We start from the raw sequence: 16,732 nt of genomic DNA, 5'->3' as shown, positions 1-16,732 counted from the left end.
AATCTTGCTTACCCACACTCCCCGAACCCCCAGGTGCTTTCCTGCCCTAAGCCACAGAAAAACTGTAGTTGCAAAGCAAAGCATTTCAAATATGAGGGAATAAGGAAGTTCCCTCTCCTCCTCAGGTGATGCTCACAGGGTGTCTGAGAAACTGGAGTGAAAAGATCACATGAAGATACAACCTTACTTCTTCCTTTGCTAAAGAGCAGGGAGAAAGAATCCTAACATAGAACTGGGCAAGGGAATGGAGTTACAGGTCAGGACACCAACACACAAATCTGTGACACAGAACATGAAAAACACCACCTGAACACCTGCATAATATAAAACTGGCAGGGAGACATTTGTGACAGTGCTGGGCCCGGATGGGGATTCCTGCACTGGAAATGGGGCTTTCTGGATGGAAACACTGGACACTTTCCCTACTTCAGCTTGCAGGTTGGAACTTCTAAATTGGGACTACAACCAGCTGTCACCACCCACTCCAGACCTCTGAGCCTGTTCTCCTGGGCCCACTTCTCTCCTAGAGAAATTACTCAAGTGGTGATCCTCTCTTCAAACACAGAGGATGTCATGGAAATGCTCACCTCTGATAATCATCATCAGCAAGCTACCACCAGATCCCAGCCCTCCTCCCAGCAGGACACGCTCCATTGTGACACAGTCAAGGTTCTGCTGCTCCCTCGTACCAGCCTTGGGCACCCTGCTGCATCTTCCAGCAGATGGCCTAGGCTGAACACAAGGAGCCAAGTGTCCCCTTCTGCTTGCCTCCTTCAGCCTCTCCAACAGCTGCAGAGGTTGGGAAGAAGAATTTGATTTAACTTCACTTTTCTTCAGAACGGAAGATGTGGGTTTGAACCCCTCAGGCACAGGGACCAGGAGCCCAGGTTTCACCTACCAGAACACAGCCTGCTGCTCGGACAAATCCCAGCAGCAGCAGCTCCCAGGGAAGGCTGAGCACTGGCTCCTCTTAGGGCAGTGCTCCCAAGAGGAAACACACGGCTGCATTTCGAGACACGGCGGATCCATCAGCGCGTGTGTTTACAATTGCCTGCCAGTGCCCTACTTTCTTCATCTCCTCAGGGCTTTGATGCTCAACTACAGCAGCTCTAGATAAGATGCTTAAGAACTTTCTGCTCAAAGGGGAGATCCAATATGTTTAAGGCACTTTAAGAGTCAGGCAGACACAGTGTTAGGTGGTTTGGAAGACTTTGGGGGAATAAATTCTGTTTGAGAATTAGGAATGCAAGCAGGAACCTGATTAACATATTTTATAATGTTCTCACAGCACGTGGAAGCCCTTCAGTTCTACTTTGGAAAGTGTGTTTTCTTTATAGGACATTTTAGCATATGGATACTACTTAAACTAAAACAAAACGAATCCTTCAATACAAACACTCAAAGAGCTAACTTCAAATAAAAACAACATATTGCTTTACTATGGCTCAGTCTATATAAGTACATACATTATTTACAGTAGTTTCTAGTTCCTTGGTCTACAGAAAAAAAAAAAAAATCATAGCAGAGTAACTCTTCAATGACTTAGAGATGTCCAAAAATGAAGTCACAAAACCAACCAACAATGACTTTCCTTTTGGGAAGCGCACATTCCTTCAAAATAACATTCTTCTTAATGACAACTTAGACAACCAAAACAAAAACATAATTTGGAACTGCAAATATGTGTAATCTGAGCTCTATTTCCATGCAGAAATGCAGGGTATTTGTGTATGAAATGGCTTGTAGCCATGGGACAAAAAAGCCCTAGTTACTTGCATGCAAATTATAAAACTGAAACCATCTGGAGAATGATCTGGGATATAGGGAGGACAACCCAGGAGAGAAGTGATGTGTGGATGTGGCTGAAGGATCACAGCTTATTAGCAGCTTATCCTGTATGGATAGGAAGGAAAATAGGATTTGACATACCCTCTTATACAGTGATGATTAACATGAACCTGCAATTAGCATGCATGGCATTTCAGATTGACAGATGATTTCCATCATAAACCCTAGATCCCAAGAGAAACAAGAGATGCTTTTCATCTAGTTTTATTTGCTAATACCTGGGTCATTTTATTTAATATACTTTATTTTTGGCCCTCAGCATACCCTACTGAAATATTTTGTTGCTGGGTCAAGTCAGCTTTGGAGGCTTGCAGCTACTCCAGCTAGCTAGGCTGAAGCAACTCTGCATATTAAAAACCACCCATCACTATTTTAAACACATGCCATTACAGTCAAATTATCCACCTACTTGTGGATTGACTTTAAACAAGTCAAAAAATGAACAGAGTAGTGATTTTAAAGTGCTCACATCTTAAAACTTGAACTATTAGCTCCCTGCAATACATTATTTTATAAGCAGAGTGGACTAGGAACCACCCAACTACTGTATCCCCATAAGTCTTTTGAAGACTTCTGTTCAATGAGACTTGAACATCATTTGTCAGGCTTCTTAGAAAGATACCTGTCCCTGGAGAATGAGAATGCACACACTGATCATAAAAAGCAACAACTCCTATGGGTTGTTGATTATCAGAATGAAGATCCCCTCAGAACAACACAACCAATGAATTACACATCTTGCAGCACTCTGGATGCAGCCCATGTATTCACCAGTCCGCATAACTTTCCCTCAGGAAATGTTTAATCCTCTTTGAAGATTACAATAGATACTGAATTTATTAGATTAGCATGAAAGAAATTAAATGCAAGGGCTGTCAACATCTATTTTGAGTGTCCAGTATAAATGTCAATGCTATTTCAATGCTTAGAGCACATAATAAAGAGGCTGCAGCACTTACTGGAGAGAAATACAGAGATCACTAACTGGTTTTTGCTGCCAACTAGTGCACAGTTGAAAGCTCTTCTGCTCTTCATACAATCTCAAAAATTAAGGGAAAGAGCCTGACAGAATTCAGATTTAAAAAGAAAAGCTTTGCAGGAGCATGTAAGTTTCAGCAAGGGGAAGCCGAGGAGCTCTGACCAATGCTCACAGAAGCACGGAGGCAGATATCCTGCAAGTTACAAAGTCATGCAAGTGAATATTACTGGATACTCCCTCAAGCTCGACCACTTCTCTCCTTAATTCAAATCCCTCAAGTCTGAGTCAGAATTTTACCTTCCCATAAAACATCTGTGCAGGGAGCACTAATACTTTGCAACTTCTGCACAGGAGGAGGAAGCATTATTTTAATTCTCTCCCTGCCTCCAACCTTCTCTCATGCTGAGAGTGTTTAAACGAGTAAAGAGACAATTCCAGCCCTTGCCTCTCTGGCACAGAGACCACAAGACAGAGGGATTGCAGACCCAAACCGCATTCACTGCTTTGCCTCTGCAAGGCACAAAGCAAAGCTAACCAGGGTTTCCTCATCCTGCTGGGGCAGAGGTAAAGGAATCTGGAAAAGGGCTCTTCCACCTGCTCTAAATGTAAATGCCCAGCCATTCTTCATGTCTTAAATGTCTGATTCCAGCATAGCTTTACTGTCCTTATGGAGCTAAGAAGCAGAACTGAAATGGAGTTTGGTCGTGTCCGTAGTTGCAACCCAGAAAGTAAACCCTCCCACACCGAGCCAGCCATGCAAAATAAAGCATAGTGTGTAAAACTACATATACACGCAGTAAAAACATTAGGGCAAGAGTACTAGCAGGAGCCAGTTACACTGCTGGAGAAGGGTGGGAATTAAAAAAAAAAAAAAAAAAAAAAAAAAAAAGAGAGGAGAATGTGAAATACTAAATGACTTTAAAACTTCTTTGCAAATACAATATCTAAAATTACAGCGGCGGGGGCGGGGGGAGCAGAAGTTTCTGCATGTTTGTTTGTTTACTCGCCTGCGAGCACTTTGCCCCCTGTCCGTGAGCGGATCCCAGCCGCTGGCTGGAGCCGCACGCCCACGCGGAGCGGCGCTTTCCTGCGGGAGCGCTTCCAGCCCCGGCCCCTCCGCAGGACCCGGCCAGGGCCGCGCCGAACACTGCTCGGGACCGCCGGCCGTGTGGGGCGGTGCGGGCGGCAACAAAAGGGAAGCGAAACGTCCCCGAGTCCCGTGCCCCGGGTGAGTCCCGTGTCCCCGGATGAGTCCCGTGTCCCCGCGGCCGCGGAACCTCCGCGGCTCCGGACGGGCTCCCTCTATCCCGGCCGTGGAGGGGTCACGGACCCCCGGACGGCTGCATCCCGCGTACCTGCCTCCCTCCGACCCTCCGTCCCTCCGCCGGCTGGGGCGGGCCGGGGATGTCCGTCCGTCCGTCCGCTCGTCCGCCCGCTGGAGTTGCCGCTTCCTCCTCCCTGCCGCGTCAGCCGCGCTCCTCCCGCCGCGGCCGCGGGATGACGGGCTCCCCTCACGGGGCTGCGCCCACCCCGGGGCGGCCACGGGCCACCGTCGCTCCCCGCCGGCGCAGGCGGGGCCGCTGTCGCTGTCGGTGTCGCTGTCGGTGCCGCCCCCGCCGCCGGCCCGCCCCGAGCAGCGCCCCCCGGGCGGCGGCGGCGGCCGGGGTCAGGCGGGGACGCGCAGCCGGCCCCGCTCCCGCCCGGGGCCCCGCGGCTGCCGCTGCCCGAGGGACCGCAGAGCCTGCGGCTGCCGGCTAGCGCGGGATGTGCGATCCAGGCGCGGATTACCGCGATCCTCCCCCTAAACCGGGAGCTAATCCAGGGCGACGCCGTCCTGCCCACAGGCGGCACCCAGCGGGCTCCGGGAGCCGACGGTGCTGCCAGGCCGCCGGCAGGGACTGTGCCCCACGGGGACATGCACGGAGCCTGCCGAGCACCGGGCCGCTCCGTCCGCTGCAGAGCTCTCACACCCTGGCACAGAAAGCAACGATGATTTTAGATGCTGATATTTTATCCACCTGGGCGGCAAAAGTAGATCAATCGGTCTGTATGGAGGAGAGGGACATAGGAGACATCAGCTAGGGTACAGAAGCATCCTCCCACTCTGTTCTGTAGGCATTATTTTTCCTTTTTTCTCAATAATCACCTTGTGCTCATTTCTCACAGCAGGATGTGGTAAAAATAGTTATCAGTTTGTCTCAAGCAACATTTGTTATCTCTCTTTTGGCTGCTGCTCTATGCTTCCTGGCACACTTTCTTCTCCACAAGTTACCACAGGATGCAGCACAGCAAAACTCACCTCACCCTTAATTTGTGCAATCCAGCCTCAAAACACTTCTGTCAGATTCATGGTCCTGGGTATGGCCAACTGAGGTCCCTACATGGCACACCTTAGGAGATGGCACCAGCTCAGACACTTCACAAAATGATGGGAATTTCCAGGAAGGCCTCAGTGAGATGATGTGAGATGAGGGAGATTTTTCCAAGGACAACCAGGGCACCAGTGAATTTTTTTGAGTGGAAGTAAGAGGAAGGAAAGAGACTGCTGAGGACAGCAACACCTCTTGCATCCTGAGATGCTGGAAAGACAGACACTATAGTATGGACAAAAGTGAATCTCAGATAATGAACTTAATGTGATGGTCTGGTATAGTTAATCTGTTGTCATAGTACATCTTGAAAGAATGATCCCTAAATTACAATGTCCCTTCAGTACAGTTTGGATAGTTCCTTCCTTCCCAGCTTTCAGTGAAGCAAAGGAGTGAGATGAAAAAGTACACCTAAAAGACCTAAAAGTACACATCTTTGAGGAAAGTTAGGTATAAGCAGTTCTTGCCAAGATGGTCATGTTTTCATGCAAACTTCTCTCTTCATCCAGGGATTTTGCTACCATGTTTTAGTGGAAATACTGTTTTAACCCATCATTGTCTCCAGTCACCCGACTGCACCTAAAATTCATTGCATCCCAAGGGTAGTGGTCAATGGTTCAACCTCCAGGGGAAGATCAGTGGCAAATGATGTCCCTCAGGGATTCATACTGGGACCAATGCTCTTCAATGTCCTCACCAATGGCATGGACAAAGGGATCGAGTGCACTCTCAGTGACTTTGCAGCTGACACCCAGCCAAGTGGTGCTGTGGACAGGCCTGAAGGACAGGGTGCCATCCAGATGGACCTGGACATGCTCCAGAAGTGAGCCCATGGGAATCTCATGAGGTTCAGCAAGTGCAAGACACTATACCTGGGGCAATCCTTGGTATCAGTACAAGTGGGGGATGAGTGGATGGAGAGCAGACCTGTGGAGAAGGACTTGGGGTGGATGAAAAGCTGGATGTGACCCAGCAATATGTGCCTGTGGTTCAGAAAGCTGACTGTATCCTGGGCTGCATCAAAAGCATCAGGGCCAGCAGATTGAGGGAAGGGATTCTGCCCACTTCTTTGCTGTGATGAGATCCCACCTGCAGTGCTGCACCCAGCTCTGGGGTCCCCAACGCAGGAAAGATATGGACCTGTTGCAACAAGTCTTTGTCCAGACAAAGGAGGTCCTTAAAGATGCTCAGAGGGCTGGAGCACATCTCCTATGAAGACAGGCTGAGAGTTGGGGTTCTTATAGGAAGGTTGTTGACCTTATAGCACCTTCCAGTACCTAAAGGGGAGCTACAAGGGAGCTGAAGAGAGTACTTTTTACAAAGGCAGGAAGCGATAGGACAGGGGATAATGGCTTTAAACTGAAAGAGGGTAAGTTTAGATTAGATATAAGGAAGAGAAATTTTACAATGCAGTGGTGAAACACTGGAACAGGCTGCCTGTTTGTGAGTGGTAGATTCCCCATCAGTAGAAACATTCAAGTTCAGGTTGGATGGGGCTTTAAGCAATCTGATTGAGCTGAAGATGTCCCTGCTCTTTGCAGGCAGTTTGGACTAGATGGCCTTTAGAGGTCCCTTCCAGCCTGAATTATTCCATGATTCTGTGTTTCTGTGATCATCCCAACCTTGTTTCTCATAAGGCTTGCACACATTTAATGTTAGCACATGTGGGTGTCCTTGATAATAATCTTGCATGTGTAATTATTTAGAATACAGTCAAACAGAAAACTATTTTCAGGACAACTTCCAAAAGGCAAATCTCCAGACAAAAAGATTATGCAGTTTGACCCATTCAAGAGACCCATCCCTGTTATGCAGAAGTAATGCTAAAAAGTGATGAGTGATTCTAGCTATATTATTACTCTGGAGAAGGGGTTTGATTAACAAAACTAAACATTTCCTGTAAGGCCTATATTTTCAGGAATTTATCTGTCAGTATCAGAACCCTATTTCTGCATTGGATTAAATTAGCAGAGACAGTACTGAATAATAGATGTAACCATTACCTCCTTCCCCTTGACTCCTAAAGAATCTGAATGAGGAAAAAGTCTTGAAAGATCTTCTCCCACATCAGGACAAAACTAAGAACAAAAAATGTTCTTTCCCCTTCCTAAGAAGGAAAAATCTGTTCCACCCCAAAGTACCCTACAACCTGATGTATTATCTCAACATATTTAGCTTCTTAAACTCTTCATAAAATGCCTACAGAATTCCTATTTCCAAAGGTCTAACCAGGCACACTTGTATTGTTTATTCCTTACCAGAAATTAAAAATTTTTAAAACTATCCATTTTGAGTGAAATCCACTTCAGTTAACTAACAATAACAAGAAACTATTTCTAGAGTTTTCCTGGCACTTAAAAGAACACAGAGATAGCACAGAGGAACACAAAAGGTCAGCTGTAAATAGAATATTTTATCAGTTGAGGAGTCTGAAGTGCTGGAAGTCTCTTCTAGTCCTTTTTGTGTGCATGTGTGTGTAAAAACACTACAAATAATTCTTTGGCCTGATATAATTTATCTTTTTCCTGCTTCACATTGGCACAAACTAGGCACCTGGGGAAAGACATGGTCCTCTTGCAGGTGATGGGTTGCCATGCTGACAGCCTGGGGAAAAGTTTCCAGTCTAGACCACAATGAGCAGATGCAGCCATGGTGGTGGAGTTCCTTAGCAACTGCAAGTTCATGCTCTTTCCAAGTTTATTTCTCTCTTCCAGAGACTTTTCTGTTACTAGTCAGGCTATTGCACTCCTGTACAGACACAGCAGGAAACTTAAATATCAAAGAGAATCTTAACCATCTCCACTTCAATGTAAGCAGAGTTCACATACAGTAAAAGCCTCTTTAAAAAAAGGAAACAAAGGAAAAAGTGACTTGCCACTAAAGCCAACCTTTTCTTCCATCTTAGTTTTCCCATAAGAATGGCTTTTTCCTCCTGCTCTGATATTCCACTGTGAGGACACAAGTACACCCTCAAGGTCCCTAATGCCATGTCCTCTATACTAGGAAGCACTAAACTTAGAAAATCTTTAAAAGACCAGTCTCAGGCTTGCTGCTGAGCAAACAAAGCTAATAGATGTGCCTCATTTGTTTCCTCATGTCTGCTCCATTGTTTGTTTTCTTCTCTTATGCATATCCTTCCAGACAGGTTGATTTGTTTAACTACACTCAGGTCAATGTCTGAACAGCACACCTAAAAGCACCACCAAAACAGAAGGAGAAAACAGTAGAAAAACAGATTATGATGATGGTATTCTGCTTTTAAAGCATAACAAAACTGTCTATATCAACAGTCTGGTGCACAGACTGAGGTCAGAATAAACCCTTTGAATAAACTCAGTTGTTGTGGATATGATGCATTGTCATCTTATTATGAGAGGCCAAACAAAGGGGAGAAACATCTTTTGTGAGGTCACCAGGACTTCTGCCTTCTTGCCATACTTTCTTTCATTTTCCTTCTTACTTCAGCTATTTGCATGTCTCCACCTTTCATCCCTTTGCACTTCTTTCCCTGTAGCAACTCTGCCTTCATACATCCTACTGCTGCCTCCTCCCACATGAAGAAGCCAGGTAATAGCACAGGCTGAACTTCAGAGGGGAATTGCAAAGACAAATGGTTGTTAGCTGATGTAGACTTGTAGCAAGCTCTCTAGCACTATGGGCTATGAGCCAAAGTAGGGATGAAAGAAAGAGAGATTGACTAAGGACAAGTGGAATAAAAGAAGTTTAAAAAGTTTTGAAGTAGAGAGCAGAGTTAAATAAGGTGACCTTTTACCTTGGCTTTCTGTTCAGCAGACCTGACAGTACATGCTCAGGCTGGGTAGATCCCCCACAACCATATACTAACCAGGCAATAAATCAATGATTACGTATCACGAGAAAGGCTTGTTGTGACATGGCTTCATCTGCCACTGAATCCATGCTCATGAACAGGCTCCTATCTTCAGGCATGTAAATTCCCATCTTTTCAGAGCAAGTTCCTGAAGGAATTATAAAGTTCATCTTCAGGAGGTTAGCTAACAGTTCATATTTCTAATTAGCTTAGAGATTTACAAGGTATAGTGCTGAAAATGCTTTCCTCCAATAAGGTAGTATAACAAATTTTATTGAACATTTGAAACATGGACCACAGCAATTGAGATGAAAGTTTAACACAAATGTCAAATAAAAAGAAACTTAAATGCTTTATTGAGTTCCAAGAACTTAGTTACCAAATCACACCTGGGGGTCCCTATCTCTCATTGTGCCTTCAAGGAAAAATCATCTTCTCCAAAGCATTGCCATTTAGGCTTCTACATCAACACCCAAGTCACAACAGGTACAGAGTCACTCTTCTCATAGCCACCACTTTATGTTTGTTATGTTTCTTCCACTATTGCATGCTTGGAGTTTTATACTTTAGTTTGTACTTGTCAGTGTCGTGAGTAAATCTAGATCGGATTTTGCAGAATTGGAGTTCATGGGCAGATATTCAGATGAGTGTAAACAGAGACATATTTCCTAGTCCTAGCTATTATTAAATAATGGTTATTAAATGTTATTAAATAATTAAATAAAAAATTTGCTGTTTGATCCTGAGACATGATGAACATTGGTGCAAGATGTTGGCAAGTTTGTGGGTGATACTTCAGGACATGCAAGCACTGTTGCTTTTCCCCTAACTAGGGGCAACTTTCCAGTGAGTAAGTGCAGTTCTTTCCCTGGAATGGTGAGAGGTGTGCAATTAAGCATCATATCCTCTGTCTAGGTAGGTAGTAATCACACTTTATTTTCTTTCCCTTCTTCCAAAACCAAAATTTGTTATTCCTCAATCATATCCTCTTACTCAACTGTTGTGACATATTGTGTTGCTATTTCATACTTTAGTGTGATCTCTGTAAAGTTCAAAGTTAGTTAGACCAGAAGGTTAGCTGCCCTTCAGCTTTTCTTGCTGGATGCACTGTAACACCCATCCCATGCACACCACAATCCAGTTAAATTTTTGCATACAGAGCAGAGCAAGTTTTTTGCATTCAGGATCCCTGCTGCTGTGAACTGTTTATCATATGAAACATCAGTGGTGTTGGCTACAGCATCTAAGAGTCAACCTCTGCAAGCACAATTAGCTAAAATAATGGAAGACAGTATATTTTTCAAGTCTGTGAAAAGCTCTTTAAAATTATTTTTAAATTTAAAATAGTTTTTTTAATTTGAAACTATTTATTTTAAATATATTAAATAACAATTCTTAAACATCCAGACAAGAATTATAAGCTATTTCTCTACAAAAAGATACAAGAAAAAAGGACAGTATGGTAGGTATTGAAAAGGTGAAACATAATTGTTATATCAAGATCCCTCCAAATAGAAATCTAAAGAATACAGAAAAAAAAAAAAAAAGAGAGAGAGAGGACATATAATCATCTTACCCAATAAAAAAAGTAAAAATTAAGCAGATGATAAATTAGAGACCCTAAGTCTACTTTTGCTTCTTAACACAGTTGTATAAAAGGGAATTGGGACTAAATCTTAGTGGTATAGGGGGGAAACAAGTGTCATGTGATATAACAATGTAAGTTTCCAAGAAGATTAAATTGAATTAACTTACCAAAGTTTCAGTTCAAGAAAATATCCTGCTTAGAAAAAAACAAATTCATTTAATGAAATGGTTGTTTTTTTTTTTTGTTTCTTCTCCTTTTTCCTTTCTGTCCTAGCTGTGGTTGCCCTTTTGGGGAACATGAAAACCCCCTGCCTCATGTGTTTCCCATGAGTTATCAGGAAGTAGCAACAATGAGTCAATAGCTTTCACAGATACAAAATCTCAAAACCTACCACAAATTCATGGAGGTGTTCCTATGTGTATAGGAGTTAGGGTCTAAAACCTTTAAAAGAAGAGAATAAGCCCTTTGAGTGGGCAAGATTACAAGACTGTAAGGGAGCTGTAATTCATCTCCAAGTGATGTGCAAGGGTTACTAAAGTTTCTATATGTGAATTCTTTTATATATGTGTCAACTGGAAGTGTTGTTACTTAATGCTTACTCATCATTAACAGGCAGTCTTTCCAGCTCTGCTGATAGCAAGAGTACAACTTAAAAATGAAATAAAATGTTTGTTTTCCTTCGGTTTTGTTGTTCTGCTGTCTTATCTCTACTGTCTTCTGTTCTATGAACTTTTCTGCCCTGTAATGCGATTCAAATGCAACCAGACTAAGGAAATTGATGACATCTCTACCATAGGGCAAAATCGGAAAGAACTGAAGTAACTAATTTTTTATTTTTATTTTTTTTTTAAATCTTGCATACAGACATAAGCATAGTGAAATTTAGTGGGCATACCATGAAAGGGTAGTTGAACTGTGCAAGTGAGTAAGAGATATCTACAATACTCTGGGGTCTTCAGTGTGCTGTAACGCTAGTCTAAAAGCATCCACTTTGTAATCAACTTTTGCAAGCTCCAGCAGGGAAGACCCAGAAAGCATCCCAGGTGTTCTTACCAACAGTCCATGGATCTGCTGTCAGTAGAGCATATTTCAAACACCAGTAGCTTTCTGCAGCTCAGGTAGCTTATTTGTTGGTGGGAACTGCTGGAAGTTTATGAGAAATGCTTTGGCATACAATAGGAGATGGCTGCTTACAAAAAGTCTGTTTGTAAAGAGTCTGGAGTCTAGGGAGTGACTGAGGCACAATAATTAAAGTAGGGATTAGATAAACCTAAATCAGTATTAAACCAGTGGTAAAATTGGTTCTCCACTTCAGAGAATTTTCAGATCCTATCTGTTCCTAAAGATCTATTTGTCTTTCTACACCTAGACTTGAGAGACAATGTTTTGGGTGCAGTTACATAATCCTCTACTTTCTTCTCTGTCTTATTCTGGCAACTGTAGTAGGTTTACCTGCGGAAGGCCTTCTTTGAGGGGTCTGGTAGTGTGCAGCAAGGAAAAGGGATTGTTGGGATTCCCTTTCTGAGGAGCTGGTGTTTCCCACTTTGCCAGACAGCTTAGGTGTCCCCCTGTATCAGAGGTTCCACATGCATTTCTTTTTCCCACACTACAGAGAGCCAGTGAAGTGCTTTGTAAGAGCCAAGTTGGGAATAATGCTCTTGGAGGGGTAACAGCTTCAGTCAAATATTCTTCTGTAGGTTACTATAGCACTAGCTAAACCTTTCAGCTCTGCTAACCCATATATCAGAAGGTAATCCCTCAGTCTCTTTTTCTCTAACTATCATTTTGCTTTTTTTCTACTTTTCAATGTAACATGGTTTTGTTTGTCTTCGTCAAGGGCACTCCCCAAAATTTCACCTTGAGTGCTGGGCTGGCTGCTACTGGTGTAAACAGGAGGTGAACAAAGCTTATCCATCAGAGGAGTGGATTTATCAATCATATTCACAAACAGAAAGCTAGGAAAGGGTTGTGAGTAGAGCAGACTATTTTTTATGAAGCCATATTATCTCTATCATATTTTTCTGATTTTCTCTATGTCTGTATCATCATTCTTTACTGAGATCTTGATTCACAGTTTGTGTGTTACCTGCCTCAGTCACCTTGCTCTTGCTTGCTTACATGACAACCTCCATTCTTTCTCTCAGCCTTATTTTTTCTAGATCATGATTATTTTATTGTTGATTTAGCTTAGACCTTTCCCTGTTGGTTCTCATGTTTCTTGAAATTAGGTACTAACACAGACTGTGCTTGCTGCAGGTTGCCATGTTGATCCTTTTGTATCCCTGTGACACTCATTCACTGAATCCTTTAAAAGGCTTTGCTTTTTCATAACAATATGACGTGGCTGATTCACAATCAGTTTGTGATTCACAATCAGTTTGTGATTCACTGCATGCCCTGATCCTTTCTGAAAAATGTTTCCAATAAATGTACTCCTTTATCCTGTGATTATAAGTGAGAATAAAAAATTATATATGCTGATTTCCAATCTTATTTATTTCACTGGCTTGTCAAGAGAATTTTAAACTATACATTTCTCCCTCAAATTGCTTGCGACTCTTTCCAGCTCGGTGTTTCCCACAAGTTTGATAAGTATAATCTTGCATGTAATTAATGAACAGACTGAGGACAGATGCCTGCATAACCTCATTTTGATATGGTTTTGCAATTTGGTAGTGACCAGCTGCTCTGCATATGCTGTGGTTACGTAAGTTTGCTATAATTGTGGCTTTTCTATCTAGCACAGCAGTATCGGATCAGTATGTTTTCTGCCAGCTTGATTGTAAACTGCAATGTGAGAGGATACAAAAACTCATGAATGCCAAGATCAGACAGCTATCACTTCTTCTCCTGTATGTGCTCTGCCCTCACTGAGAGAAAATAGGTGACCATATTGGGCTGGCATTGTCAAACATTCCAACAGAAATAATGCACTTGCAGTGTTCTCCTTATATCCCCTTTATTACATCTTTCTGCTTTGGCATCATTGGACTTTTTTTCCCCCATCCTGCTTTCTATTTGGTAATTTGATTTAATGGACATTTTTGCCATGTGGCTTTTGGTGGTTTTTTTGTGTTTTGGAGTCAAGGTAATTGTTTAACTGAAGTGATTTTTCTTCTCTTTGCTGTTCCTTGGATCGAGATGGCTTGGGCACATGTAACCTCAGATTTTTTTCTGAATGATTTTTGATTTTTACTTCCCTCACATTCAATAATACCTAGAAATGTGGAGAGTTCCAAAGATGCTATATTGAAGTTGTCTTTCTTTCACTCTCTTGTTATTTCATCAAGTTGTGCAACTTGTTTGACATTTTATTTTATACTCATCTAGATTTGCCCTGATTTAAATCTAGGAAGCCTTCCCCATAGGATGCCTGGCATACTCTATATCAACAGAATCTCTCTCCAACTTTCTACCTGTGAATGAGCTTTCTCTTGCTCTTAATCTAAGTAGTGAGCTTGCCCTTAGTACGATTTTATTTGAAAAACCTCTCCTTAAAATTTTATGCTCTGAATCATCCTTATGCAGTGCTCCACAGTAAAGTCGTACCGCAAGGAGGATCTTTCCTCTGCAGTTGATCCACTCCTCTGAAGAGTTCCGGAGCTCAGAACAGGCACTCACGTTCTCTCAATGTGCAAATCTCGGTGTCCTGTCATTCTCCAGCACAAAATGTTCTTCGAGACCAGCACCTGTCTTGTGAACCACCACGCTCGCTATGCAAATGAATTATCAGTGCGTAAGCAAAGCCCCACCTGCTTGTTTGCTGCGGTGGAGCAAACAAGGATGCAGCCGGACCCACTGCTTTTCGTTATTTGGCTGGTCAGAAAAAAAGCAGCAGAGTGACAAATCAGCGGTGCCTTACAGCATTGGTGTCTGATCCGTGCAGCGCGGCGCTTGCCGGGATGATGGGAAGGTTCCCTCGGTGAGCTTCTGCTGACACCTACTGCCAGCGCCGAACCAGCACAGCAGCGCCGGGGAAGGCACCGTCCCTACAGCGAGCGGGATTCTTGGCATGGAGCTTTGGCTTCGGACTACCAGTGTTGTATGGGCAGAGGTTAACACCATCCATAGTTTTATGGAAATAAGCTATATAGACCAGAAATGGCAAAGTCCTCAAGAACAATTTGGTGGGATTTCGGTTTTTTGTTTGTTTGCTTTGGGGTTTTTTTTGGGTTTTGGTTTTTGTTTTTGTTTTTTTTTTCTGATAAAATTAGTGAAGGACAAGAATTAATTAAAAGTCACTTCTTGCATTTTCCATTATAGAACCCAATGAGTTTATAACGGGAAAATACTTCTCAAAGACAAAAAAAAAAAATTTTTTTTTTTTAACTTTCTTTTTCTTAAATAGATGGTACATCTTCATTGTTACTGTCAGTGGTTTTACATCAGATGGAAGAAAAATCTGCTCGTCAAAGAAATTCCTGCCCAATAGTAGGCACCTGTTTCTTTGGTTTTACAAACCTCCTTTTCATTTATTTCAATACTTAGAAATCACATCCAAGACAAGGAAGTGTGGTAGAGGATGCCACTTACTGGAAGGTTATTAGTGAACTGTAATGAATTAATGAATACAAGAACTGTAGTTTAGACCTTTATAGGTATATATAGGACCAAGAACCTTCTGAGATATCAGAAAACTAGAAACTATTAGAACATTTGGCTACTGGTGGTAAGGCTGTTTGTGCATGTTGGAAGGTGGGGTATTATGCTCAGCTCAGTTGCCAAAGAACAGGGCAGAAAATCAGTTGGAAGGGTTCATCTGATTTCAGTTTGAAGTATTATAATATCTAGTTTAAGAACCCTCAGGAGAAAATTTGATAGAGTGGATTTGTTTTTCTTTTCAGCTTGTTTATCCACTCCCACCATTTTGCCATTTTGTATTTGTGTGTCAGGTTCTCTCTTCTGTCTTCAACTCTGAAAAACACAGGCTCACAACCTGTTAAATACTTCCAAACTTGAAGCATAATCACAAGCCAGGCATCACTGCTATGTGCTCTCTGTAAGAAGCATTTGATGTCTTTGTCCCCCATTTATATCCTTGACTTGAAAATTCTTCTGTACTGAAAATGCTGTTCATGTAAACTGAATATTTGCAGAGAGAATCTCACTTAGAACCACACAGTTAATTGGGACACCTAAATACATGGGATTGTTATACAGATTTAAGTAAACCTTTAACAGCTGATGAGATCAGTGAGTGCATACACTGTGAACATACAAATCAATAGGGCAGTGAGTGTGTTAGGTGCTCAACCTATTTTATTTTGAGGCATTTATCTTTTAGTGTAATGGGATTGCACCATTCGTTCAATTTGTATTTGACAGAGCACTATGGAAAGCTGATAAACATTCACAGTAATTGCCATTGAGGCTTCCATATAATCAGGTTACACATCTAAGCTAATAACACTTACATTCTCCATTTTTATAATGGTCTACTGCCCTAAAGATTGACTTTCAATTGACAGTTCCTGAACACTGACAGTCCTGATGAATCCATTTTGTTTGCCAGTTGTGCTGACATCAATTCGCAAAGCAATATTCAGAGTAAAAAAATGTGGGGCCTTAATTTTGCAGAGGAGCTTGCATGTGAAATCAATTTGAAATGTTTTCAAGATAGGGCCTCAGAACTGGATTTTGAGCCAAGAAATAAAAGGGAAGCATAGGTAAACAAACCCAAACCAGTGTTGAGCAGCTTGTCTTGGATGCTGAGTTTGACCCAGCATGAGAGTCAGCTGTAGAGCTGTCCTCACTGGACTAGGCTGTACCTGAGCCATCATTGGGAACATTCATTTTGCTGCAGCAAAGCCTTTGAGCAGGTTATTTGAATGGTTGTAATTAGTACTGGAAGCTCTGCCCAGTATTTCACTTTAATATTGTTTTCCTAACGCATTCATGTTTTGCTAACACACATTCCACACTTTGGGCAGCCCAAATTTGGTCTCGTGGAGGAATGACATCAGTGTTAACAGAGAACATCTAATAGTGGTGTGAGTTGCTGAACCCGGTGCAATGGCAGCAGTTCAAGCTCTGACTCTGTGAAAGCACTGAAGGAAAACATTTTTTAATTCTGGGGGTCACTGGAAGGGAGTAGAAGAGGGATATGGAAGTTATTCAGT

The 16,732-nt window shown here is 42.6% G+C and overlaps 1 protein-coding gene across 1 annotated transcript in view; it reads right to left on the bottom strand.

The window, feature by feature from the left end:
• Positions 1-4,585, bottom strand: part of SGK3 (serum/glucocorticoid regulated kinase family member 3) — a 55,454-nt gene extending 50,869 nt beyond the window's left edge. The window contains exon 1 of the mRNA XM_071420436.1: positions 4,183-4,585. The gene's annotated coding sequence lies outside the window, so the exon portion shown is untranslated. The remainder of the gene's footprint in view (positions 1-4,182) is intronic.
• Positions 4,586-16,732: the final 12,147 nt, after the last annotated feature.

This window comes from Agelaius tricolor, unplaced genomic scaffold, assembly GCF_023055355.1.
Source record: "Agelaius tricolor isolate 1412-34295 unplaced genomic scaffold, bAgeTri1.0.p SCAF_2, whole genome shotgun sequence".
NCBI classification, from domain to species: domain Eukaryota; kingdom Metazoa; phylum Chordata; class Aves; order Passeriformes; family Icteridae; genus Agelaius; species Agelaius tricolor.
Note: the sequence above shows the minus strand (reverse complement) of the source record. Positions and strands in the feature narration are given on the sequence as shown.